This window comes from Chiloscyllium punctatum, chromosome 5 (genome assembly GCF_047496795.1).
Source record: "Chiloscyllium punctatum isolate Juve2018m chromosome 5, sChiPun1.3, whole genome shotgun sequence".
Classification (NCBI taxonomy): Eukaryota; Metazoa; Chordata; class Chondrichthyes; order Orectolobiformes; family Hemiscylliidae; genus Chiloscyllium; species Chiloscyllium punctatum.
This window is the reverse complement of record NC_092743.1, coordinates 76,284,810-76,297,981: the sequence shown is the minus strand read 5'-3', so window position 1 is coordinate 76,297,981 and position 13,172 is coordinate 76,284,810.

The following is a 13,172-nucleotide window of genomic DNA, read 5'->3' as shown; positions in this document are numbered from 1 at the left end:
TGTGCATAGACATAGATGTTCACGCTACACAAACACATTCACTCTGCACGCGCATGCATTGACTCTATACACACATCCACTCTGTGCGTCCACACACACATTCACTCTGTGCTTACACACATAAGTATTCACTCACATGCACAAACACATTCATTCTGCATACACACACACACTTTCACTGTGCACAAACATTCACTCTGTGCAAACACATTCACTTTGTGCACACACATACATATTCACTCTACACACACACGTTCACTTTAGGCATGCACACACACACACGTACTCATTTACTCTGTAAATACACACATTCATTCTGTGCACACACATTCACTATGCACACACTATCACACTGCACACACAAACATTCACTCTACGCAGACACACAATTTCACACTACATATACACATTCACACTGCACACACAGCATGTTCACACACACATTCACTCTGCACATATGCACCCACATTGATTCTGCATGTGTGCTTGCACATCCACACACACACATTCACTCAAAGCATGCATAGACATAGATGTTCACTCGACACAAACACATTCACTCTGCACACACAATCACTCTGCACACATACACACATTTACTCAACACACATATGTTCACTCTGCACACTAACACATTTACTCTGCGCATGCAGACTTTGATGCTTCACACACACACGCACACATTCACTATAGATACACACATTCATACTGCAGACAAATTCAGTCTGCACAAATACACACACATTCACTCTGTGAATGCACATATATTCACTCACATGCACAATCACATTCAATCTGCATGCACACATGCATACAGACTTTTGCTCTGCATAAATACACATAACATTCACTTTGCATACTCACACACATATTCGCTCTGCACACAAACACACGTTCAGTATGCACACACGAACACCACTTTCATCTGCACACACATACGCACGCACACCCATACACATATCCACTCTGCACACACAAATTCACTCTACGCAAACACACATGTGCATCTACATATACCATTCAGTCTGCACATGCACACGTACACATTCACTCCAGGCATGCACAGACAAATGTTCACTCTACACAAACACATTCACTCTGCGCTTACATATATGGACTCTTTACACACACATCCACTCTGTGCTTACACACATATATATTCACTCACATGCATGAACACATTCATTCTGCATACACACACACTCTGTACAAACATGCACACATTCACTCTGCATGCTCACTCACACATATTCACTCTGCGCAAACACACATTCACTCTGCTCACACATTCACTTTAGGCATGCATGCACACACACATGCTCATTTACTCTGTAAACACACACATTCACTCTGTGCATGCACACATACATTCACTATGCGCACACACATTTTCACTATGCGCACACACTATCACACTACACACACATTCACTCCACGCACACACATTCACTTTAGGCACACATACACATACTCATTTACTCTGTAAACATAAACATTCATTCGGTGCATGCACACACACACATTCACTATGCACACACAGTATCACACTGCACACACACATTCACTCTACACAGATGCATACCTTCACACTAACATACACATTCACACTGCACACACAGACGTTCACACACACCATCACTCTGCACACACACACATTCAGTCTGCACATACACACATATTCACTAAAAGTGTGCATAGACATAGATGTTCACTCTCCACACACAATCACTCTGCACACATACACTCAACACACATATGTTCACTCTGCACATGTACACATTCATTCTGCACACACAGACTTTGACTCTTCACACACACTCATTCCCACTATACATTCACATGCACACATTCACTGCAGACACACACATTCACACTGCACACACAAATTCAGCCTCCACAAATACACACACATTCACTCGGTGCATTCACATATATTCACTCACATGCACAATGACATTTATTCTGCACGCACACATGCAAACACGTTTTCACTTTGCACAAACACACATAACATTCACTCTGCATACTCACACACACATATTCGCTCTGCAAACACACACCCTTTCACTGCACACACAAATACAAATATATGTTCAGTATTCACACACTTTCACTCTGCTCACACACAAATCCACACACATATCCACTCTACACACACAAATTCACACTACACGCACAGACATACACTCTGGACATACACATTCACTCTGTGCAAAACATTCATCTACACATACCATTCAGTCTCCACATGCACATGGACACATTCACTCCAGGCATGCACAGACAAATGTTCACATTATACAAACACATTCACTCTGTGTGCGCATACATTGACTCTATACACACACACACATCCACTCTGTGCTTATACACACACATTCCCTCTGTGCTTACATACATATATATTCATTCACATGCATAAACACATTCATTCTGCATATACACACATATTCACTGTGCACAAACAAGCACATATTCTCTCTGCAAAAACACATATTCACTCTGCACACACACACATGCACATTCACTCTATGTGCACACATTCACTTTAGGGGCACGCGCACGCACACACACACATAAGCACACACTCATTTAGATTAGATTAGATTACTTACAGTGTGGAAACAGGCCCTTCGGCCCAACAAGTCCATACCGACCCTCTGAGGAGCAACCCACCCAGACCCATTCCCCACATCTAACACTTCGGGTAATTTAGCATGGCCAATTCACCTAACCTGCACATTTTTGGACTGTGGGAGGAAACCAGAGCACTTGGAGGAAACCCACGCACACACTATCACGCTACACACACACATTCACTCTACACAGACACACATTTTCACACACATACACATTCACTCTGCACACACAGACATTCACACACACTATCACTCTGCGCGCTCACACACATTCACTCTGCACATACACACCCATACTCACTCTACGTGCACGTACACATGCACAAACACCCACACACACACACACATTCAACTCTTGGCATGCATAGACATTGATGTTCACTCTACACAAACACATTTACTCTGCGCGCACACACACATTCACTATGTGCATTCACTCTATGCATAAACACAAACCCACATTCACTCTGGACACACAAGCACTCTGCACACATGCACATTTACTTGGCACACACACGTTCACTCTGCACACGTGCACATTCAGTCTGCACAAATACACACACATTCACTCTGTGCTTACACATATAATCACTCACATGCACAATCACATTCATTCTGCACGCACACATGCGTACACACTTTCTGCACAAACACGCATAACATTAACTATTCATGTTCACACATGCATTCACTCTGCATACACATTCACTGCACACGCGCACACACAGACACATATACAAACACATATTGAGTAACACACATTTACTCGGTGCACACACAACACTCCGCACACACATATTCAATCTGCACACACACACATTCATCTACACAAACACATTCAGTCTGCACACGCACATGCACATATTCACTCCAGGCATGCAGAGACACATGTTCGCTTTACACAAACACATTGACTCTGCGCGCACACACACATTCACTATGCACATATACGCACACATTCACTCTATGCATACACACACGTACATATTTATTCATGCACACTTTCATTCTGCACGCATACATACATACTCTCACTGTGCACAAACATGCACACATTCACATTGCATGCTCACACACACACACATTCACTCTGCGCACACACACACACACACACACATTCACTCTGCGCAAACACATACATTTATCTACACATAGAACATAGAACATAGAACAATACAGCACAGAACAGGCCCTTCGGCCCACGATGTTGTGCCGAACTTCTATCCTAGATTAAGCACCCATCCATGTACCTATCCAAATGCCATTCAGTCTCCACATGCACATGGACGCATTCACTCCAGGCATGCACAGACACATGTTCATGTTACACAAACATTCACTCTGCGTGCACACTCTATGCACAGACATATCCACTCTGTGCATATACACATACATTCACTCTGTGCTTACACACATATTCACTTACATGCACAAACACATTCATTCTGCGTGCACACACACATTCACTATGCACATATATGCACACATGCACTCTGTGCATACACACATACATATATTCACTCATGCACAAACACATTCATTCTACACGCGTACACACACTCTCACTCTGCACAAACATGCACACATTCACACTTTTTGCTGACACACATTTTATCTCTGTGCAAACACACATTCACTCTGCACACACGTTTACTCTGCACAAACACACACATACATGTTCACTCTGCTCACACACACTGACTTTGCACACACACGTTCAATATGTGTGACACACACAGGTTCACTCTGCATGCCCACACACATTCATTCTGCACTCACACACATTAACTTCACACACACACACATTCATTCTACACAGACACATGCACACATTCACTGTACACGCACACATTCACTATGCATGCATTCTGTGGAGGCACACACACAGCCACTCTGCTCACACTCACACAAATTCACATTAACACCACACACAAACATACACACATTCACTCTGCATGCACCTACAAACCCATTCACTCTTGGCACCCACACGGAAACTTATTCACTCGGCACACACACTCGTTCAATCTACATGCATGCATTCAGTCAGTCTGCGTGCACACATACATTCACTCTACACAAACACATTCACTCTACACACACACACTGTCATTCTGCACGCGCACACATTCACTCTGCGCATACATGTACACACACATTCACTCGAGGCATGCACAGACACATGTTCACTCGACACAAACACTATCACTCTGCACACATATATTTAATCTGCACCCACACACACATTCACTCTGCACACACACACTCACTCTACATAGACACATGCACATGCATTCACTCGACACACACACACGTTCACTCTGCCCAGACACACCCACTCTCCTCACACACGCACTCACTGTGCACACACAAGTATACATCCACAATACACACAAACATACATATATTCATTTTGCATGCACGCACACACACATTCACTCTAGGCACACACATTCATTCTGTACATGCGCACATTCATGCTGCACATGCACACACATTCAATCTGCGCATACACACATTGACTCTACACACTCAAGCATTTGGTCTATACATATGCACGCACACATTCACTGTATACACGCACACATTCACTCTACACACACATATGTATTCACTGTGCACAAATACACACACATTGTCTCTGTGCACACATATACACATTCACTCAGTGAACAAAAAATTCATTCTGTGCGCACACCCATTCACTCTGCACACACATGCACACATTCATTCTGCATGCTCACACATACATATTCACTCTGCACACACATATTCGCATTACACATACATGTTCACTCTGCACAAACACACACACACTTACTCTGCACACACAAACGCCTGTTCACTGTTCATATGCACACGCACATACACATTCACTCTGCACACACATCCTCTGTGGGGACACAAACACGCACTCACTAACATTCACACATTCACTTTACACACACACACACACAATTATTAACTCTGCACCCGAGCACATGTTCACTCTGCATGCTCACATAATTGACTCTAGGCACTCGCACACACACAAATTTACTGTATATATACACATATACATTCACTCTGCACCTGGACGCACACATTCATTCTGCCTCCACATGCGCACATTCACTCTGTGATCAAACACATGTTCACTCTGCATGCTCACTCACACACATTCAGCACGCATGCACACGCATTCACTCTAGTCATGCACACATACACATTCACTCTGCATGCACACACACACATGTTCACACTTCACATGCTCATTAACTGTGCATACGTACACATTCACTCTACACTCACATGGACGTCCACATTCACTATGCACTGGGTCTCACACACACATCCAAAGTGCTGAGTAAGTGAGGCTTTATTTGTGGGTGGTTGCTTTACTCAAAAAGCTACTTGGGTACTGTCTCCCACCCGTGTCCTCCTCTAATGAAGAAAATGGTTCTGTGTGCCAATTGGTAAGTTGATTGGTTTCTTTTTTCTTAGTTTTTCAGAAGTCTCGTTGGGAATTTAGAACAGTGGGAATGGAGGTTATGGCAGTTGATTGTTCCTCCTGCAGAATGTGGGAGGTAAGTATCACCAGTAGTGTCCCTACTGACTGCATCTGTGGGAAGTGCACCCAACTCCAGCTCCTCAAAAACCACATTAGGGAACTGGAGCTGGAGCTGGATGAACCTTGGATCATTTGGGAGGCAGAAGTGGTTACTGAGAGGAGTTACAAGGAGGTAGTCACACCTCAGGTAAAAGAAGAATGTAGAAGGGTTACCATTATGGGATGGTGAGGGAACCAGTAGGCAGTGCAGGATGCCCTGTGGCCATTCCCCTCAACAACAAGTATACCGTTTTGAATATTATTGGGTGGGGGGACTTACTAGGGGTGAGCAATGGGGCACAAGTGTCCCTGTTGCTCAGAAGGAAAGGGTGAAGAGGAGCAGAGCATTAGTCATTGGGGACTCCATAGTTAGGGGGACAGATAGGAGGTTCTATGAGAATAAGAGAGACTCACAGTTGATGTGTTGCCTTCTAGATGCCAGGGTTCGTGATGTCTCTGATTGTGTTTTCAGGATTCTTGAGGGGGAGGGGGAGCATCCCCAAGTCGTGGTCCACATCGGCACCAACGACATAGGTAGAAGGACAGATGGAGATTTAAAGCAGAAATTCACAGAGCTAGGGTGGAAGCTTAGAGCTAGAACAAACAAAGTTGTTATCTCTGGTTTGTTGCCCATGCCATGTCCTTGCAAAGCAAGGAATAGGGAGAGAGAGGAGTTGAATACATGGCTACAGGGATGGTGCAGGTGGGAAGGTTTTGGATTCCTGGATAATTGGGACTCTTTCTGGGGTAGGTGGGACCTCTACAAACAGGACGGGCTTCACCTGAACCAGAGGTGTACCAATAATCCTGGGGGGGCTGGGGGCGGTGGGGGTGGGGGTGGGAGTGATATTTGCTAATTCTCTTCGGGTGGCTTTAAAATAATTCAGCAGGGGGATGGAAACCAAAATTGTACTTTAAGTATATGGAAGAATAAGAGGAGTGAAGTCAGAATGAAGATTTCAAGACTGCAAGAAGGCACCGGCAGGCAAAATATTGGTTTGAAGTGTGTCTACTTAAACGCAAGGAGCATCCAGAATAAGGCGGGTGAACTTGCAGCTTGGTTAGTACCTGGTACTTCGATATTGTGGCCATTTCAGAGACGTAGGTGGAGCAGGGACAGGAATGGTTATTGCAGCTTCCAGGATTTAGATGTTTCAGTAAGAACAGAGAAGATGGTAAAAGAGGGGGTAATGTGTTGCTGTTAGTCAAGGACAGTATTACGGTTGCAGAAAGGATGTTTGAGGACTCACCTACTGAGCTGAGGTTAGAAACAGGAAAGGAGAGGTCACCCTGTTGGGAATTTTCTGTAAGCCTTTGAATAGTTCCAGAGATGTAAAGAATAGGATAGCAAAGATGATTCTGGAGTGGAATGAGAGTGACAGGATAATTGTTATGGGCACTTTAACTTTCCAAATATTAACTGGGAATACGATGATAGTTCAAGTACTTTGGATGGGTCAGTTTTCAATGTATGCAGGAGGGTTTCCTGACATAGTATGTAGACAGGCCAACAAGGGGGAAGGCCACATTAGATTTGGTATTGGGTGATGAACCCAGCCAGGTCTTAGATTTGGAGTAGGTGAGCACTTTGGTGAGAGTGACCACAATTCGATTATGTTTACTTTAGTGATGGAAAGGGATAGGTATATACTGCAGGTCAGGTGTTATAGCTGGGGAAAAGGCAATTACGATGTGGTAGGTAAGATTTAGGATACATAGGATGGGGAAGGAAACTGCAGGGGATGGGTACAATTGAATGTGGAATTTATTCAAGGACCAGATATGCAGATCCTTGATAAGTATGTACCTGTCAGGCAGGGAGGAAGTGATAGAGCGCAGGAGCCGTGATTTACGAAGGAAGTTGAATCAAGAGGAAGAAGACTTAGGTTAGGATGAGATGTAATGGCTCAGTTAGGGTGCTTGAGAGTTACAAGTTAGCCAGGAAAGACCTTAAAGAGAGAGATAAGAAGAGCCAGGAGGGAACATGAGAAGTCATTTGCGGATAGGATCAAGAAAAACCCTAAGGCTTTCTACAGCTATATCTGGAATAAAAGAATGACTGGAGTAAAGTTAGGGCCAATCAAGCATAGTAGTGGGAAGTTGTGCGTGGAGGCAGAGGAAATAGGGGAAGCGCTAAATGAGTACTTTTTGTCAGTATTCACAACAGAAAAAGACAATGTTGTCGAGGAGAATACTGAGATACAGGCTACTAGACTAGATGGGATTGAGGTGCATAAGGACGAGATGTTAGCAGTTCTGGAAAGTGTAAAAATAAATAAATCCCCTGGGCTGGATGGCATTTATCCTAGGATTCTCTGGGAAGCCAGCAAGGAGATTGCTGAGCCTTTGGCTTAGATCTTTATATCGTCACTGTCTACAGGAATAGTGCCAGAAGACTAGAGAATAGCAAATGTTGTTCGCTTGTTCAGGAAGGGGAGTCGAGACAACCCTGGTAATTATAGACCTTATTTCGGTTGTAGGTAAAGTGTTGGAAAGGGTTATAAGAGATAGGATTTATAGTCATCTAGAGGTTAATAAGTTGGTTAGGGATAGTCAACATGGTTTTGTGAAGGGTAGGTCATGCCTCACAAACCTTATTGAGTTCTTTGAAAAGGTGACCAAACATGTGGATGAGGGAAAAGCAATTGATGTGATGTATATGGATTTCAGTAAGGCATTTGATAAGGTTCTCCATGGTAGGCTATTGCACAAAATACTGAGGTATGGGATTGAGGGTGATTTAGCGATTTAGATCAGAAATTGGCTAGCTGACAGAAATCAGAGGGTGATTGATGGGAAATATTCATTCTGGAGTTCAGTTACTAGTGAGGTTCCACAATGATCTGTTTTGAGTTCACTGTTGTTTGTCATTTATGTAAATGACCTGGATGAGGGCGTAGAAAGATGGGTGAGTAAATTTGTAGCTCAGTGGAGTTGTGGATAGTGCCGTAGGTGACAGAGAGGGATACATAAGCTGCAGAGCTAGGCTGGGAGGTGGCAAATGGAGTTTAATGTGAAAAAGTATGAGGTTATGCACTTTGGAAGGAGATGACTGGGATAATGGTATGATTCTTGGTAGTGTAGATGAGCAGAGAGACCTCGGTGTCCAGGTACATAGATCCTTGAAAGTTGCCACTCTGGTTGATAGGGTTATTAAGAAGGCATGTGGTGTGTTAGCTTTTATTGGTAGAGGGATTGAGTTTCGGAACCATGAGATGACGCTGCAGCTGTACAAATCTCTGGTGTGGCCACATTTGGAGTATTGTGTACAGTTCTAGTCACTACATTATAAGAAGGATGTGTAAGCTTTGGAAAATGTTCAGAGGACATTTACTAGGATGTTGCCTGGTATAGAGGGAATGTCTTACGTGGAAAGGCTGAGAGACTTGAGACTGTTTTCATTAGAGATAAGAAGGTTGAGACACGACTTAATTGAGATATATAAGATAATCAAAGGGTGGACAGTGAGAGTCTTTTTCCTGGGATGGCGATGGCTAGCATGAGGGGACATAGCTTTAAATTGAGGGGTGATAGATATAGGACAGATATCAGAGGTAGTCTCTTTACTCAGAGAGTAGTAGGGGCATGGAATGCATTGCGTACAACAGCAGTCGACTCGACAACTTTAAGGGCATTTAAGTGGTCATTGGATAGGCATATGGATGAAAATGGAATAGTTTAGGTCAGATTGGTTCCACAGGTCGGTGCAACATCAAGGACCAAAGGGCCTGTACTACGCTGTAATGGTCTATGTTCAAACACATGTTCACTCTGTACATCCACACACACAATCAGTCTATACACACACATTCACTCTACACATACATTCACATACATTCAAACTGTGCACACACATATGCAGTCTGTGTGCACACAAACACATTCCCTCTGCATGCACAACACATTCACTCTGCACATACACATTCATTCTGTGCAAACACACATTCAAAAACATTAATCTAGGCATGCACGGACACACACACATTCGCTCTACATGCACACGTTCACTCAACACACTCATACACACATGTTCACTGCAAAAATACTACACACACATACACATTCACTCTGCACATGCAAACAATCACTGCGGATGCAGTACACACACACAGACATTCACTCTCCACACATACATACACACATTCAATCTGCGCGCACTCACACATTCACTCTGCATACACACACATATACATTCACCCTGTGTGCACACACATTCCCTCTAGGCATGCTTACACACGTTCACTGTGCGCACACAAATTCACTCTGCACGCACACACACATTAACTCTGTACATTCACTCTACACACAGATGCATTTATTAACTCTGCACACAAACACATGTTCACTCTGCACGCTCATTCACATAAATTCACTCTCGGCACACAAACACATGTTCACTCTGCATGCACACACACATTCACTCTACACACACATACACATACACAAACATTCACTCTGCACAAACACATATACATTCACTCTGACCACATGCACATGCGCACGTACAAATTCACAAGGCGTGCACACACATTTACGCTGCACACACATTCACTCTACACATACACGCATACATTTACTTTGCACACGGACACATTTATTGTGTGCACTCACATAAACATTCACTCAGCACATACAGACATTAACTCTGCACGTGCATGCAACATTCACTCTGCACCTACATGCACATATTCACTCTGTGCACAAACATATGTTCACTCTGCACGCATGCACACACACATACATATTCACTCTTCACACGCAGACACACACGTTCATTCTGCATACACACACATTCATGCTGCACACACACACATTCACTCTGCACTCACACAGACACACACATTCACTATGCACTGACTAACACATACATGCAAACACATGTTCACTTTGTACACCCACACATATTCAATTTACACATACACATTCACTCTACACACACATACCCACACATTCAAACTGCATGCAGTCTGTGCACACACACACACTCCATCGGCATGCACACAAAAGTTCACTCTGCACATACACATTCACTCTGTGCACACACACACACATACATTCAGTCTAGGCATGCACGGAAACACACATTCACTCTACACACGTTTACTCAGCACACACATTTACACACGTTCACTCTGAAAAAATGCCACACACACTTACATGTTCATTCTGCACACACAAACATTCACTCTGCACACACAGACATTCACTTGGCACACGCATACACAATCACTTTACACGCACATTCACAATGCACACACAAACACAGACATTCTGTAATCACACATACATGCACACATTCAATCTGTTCACATAGACATTCTGCACACACACATTCACGCTGCGCACACATACATATTCACTTTACACACATTCACTCTGAATTCACACACGTTCACATTCACTCTGTATGCACACACACATTCACTCTAGGCATGCACACACACATACATGTTCACTGTGCACACACATATTCACTCTGTACATTCACACATTCACTCTACACACTCACATGCACTTATTAACTCTCCACACAAACACATGTTCATTCTGCATGCTCACTCACATACATTCACTCCAGGCACACACATACCCACACACACATGTTCACTCTATACACACATTTGCTCTACGCACACACACACATACAATCTGTGCAAACACATTGACATTCACACTGCACACACACACGCTCACACACATTCACTCAAGGCATGCATATACATTAGGCTGCACATACTCACGCATTCATTCTACACATACACGCACACGTTTACTCTGCACACTCACACATTCATTCTGTGCACACATGCACATTCACTGTGAGTATACACACACATAAACATTCACTCAGCACATACAGACATTCACTCTGCGCCTGCTCGCACATTCACTTTGCATTCACGTGCACACATTCACTCAAGGCAGGCACACACACCCACACACAATCACTCTGCACACACACGTGTTCACACTAATGCACACACATGTTCACTCTGCATACGTACACATTCACGCTGTACACACACGTTCACACTGCACACACACACACGCGCATTCACTCTGCACTCACACAGGCTCACACATTCACTTTGCACTGATTCACACACACATGTTCACTCTGTACACCCACACACATTCAATCTACCCATACACATTCACTCTACCCACACATACCCACACATTCAAACTGTGCACACAGATATGCAGTCTGTGCACACACACACATTCCCTCAGCATGCACGCACGCACATTCACTCTACACATACACATTCACTCTGCGCACACACTCACACACATACATTCACTCCAGGCATGCACAGACACGCACACATTCACTCTACATACACATGATCACTCAGCACACACATGCACACATGTTCACTCTAAAAATACAACACACAAATACACGTTCACTTTGCACATGCAAACATTCACTCTGCACACACAGACATTCACTCTGTGCACGCATACATAGTCATTTTGTACACACACATTCACAATGCATGCACAAACACAGACATTCACTCTGCGATCACACATATGCACATTCACTCTCCACACACATACATACACACATTCAATCTGCGCACATAGAAATTCTGCACACACACACACACACATTCACTCTGCACACACACATACATATTTACTTTACACACATTCACACTGCATACACACACATAGTTAAAAATCACATAACACCAGGTTATAGTCCAACAGGTTTAATTGGAAGCACACTAGCTTTTGGAGCGACGCTCCTTCATCAGGTGATAGTGGAGGGCTCGATCGTAACACAGAATTTATAGCAAAAATTTGCAGTGTGATGTAACTGAAATTATACATTGAAAATTGATTGTTAAGCCTTTCATCTGTTAGAATACAGTGATAGTTTCACTTCTTTCATGTGTAAATCACAAAACCTTTTTTTTTAAAAGTTGCATTCT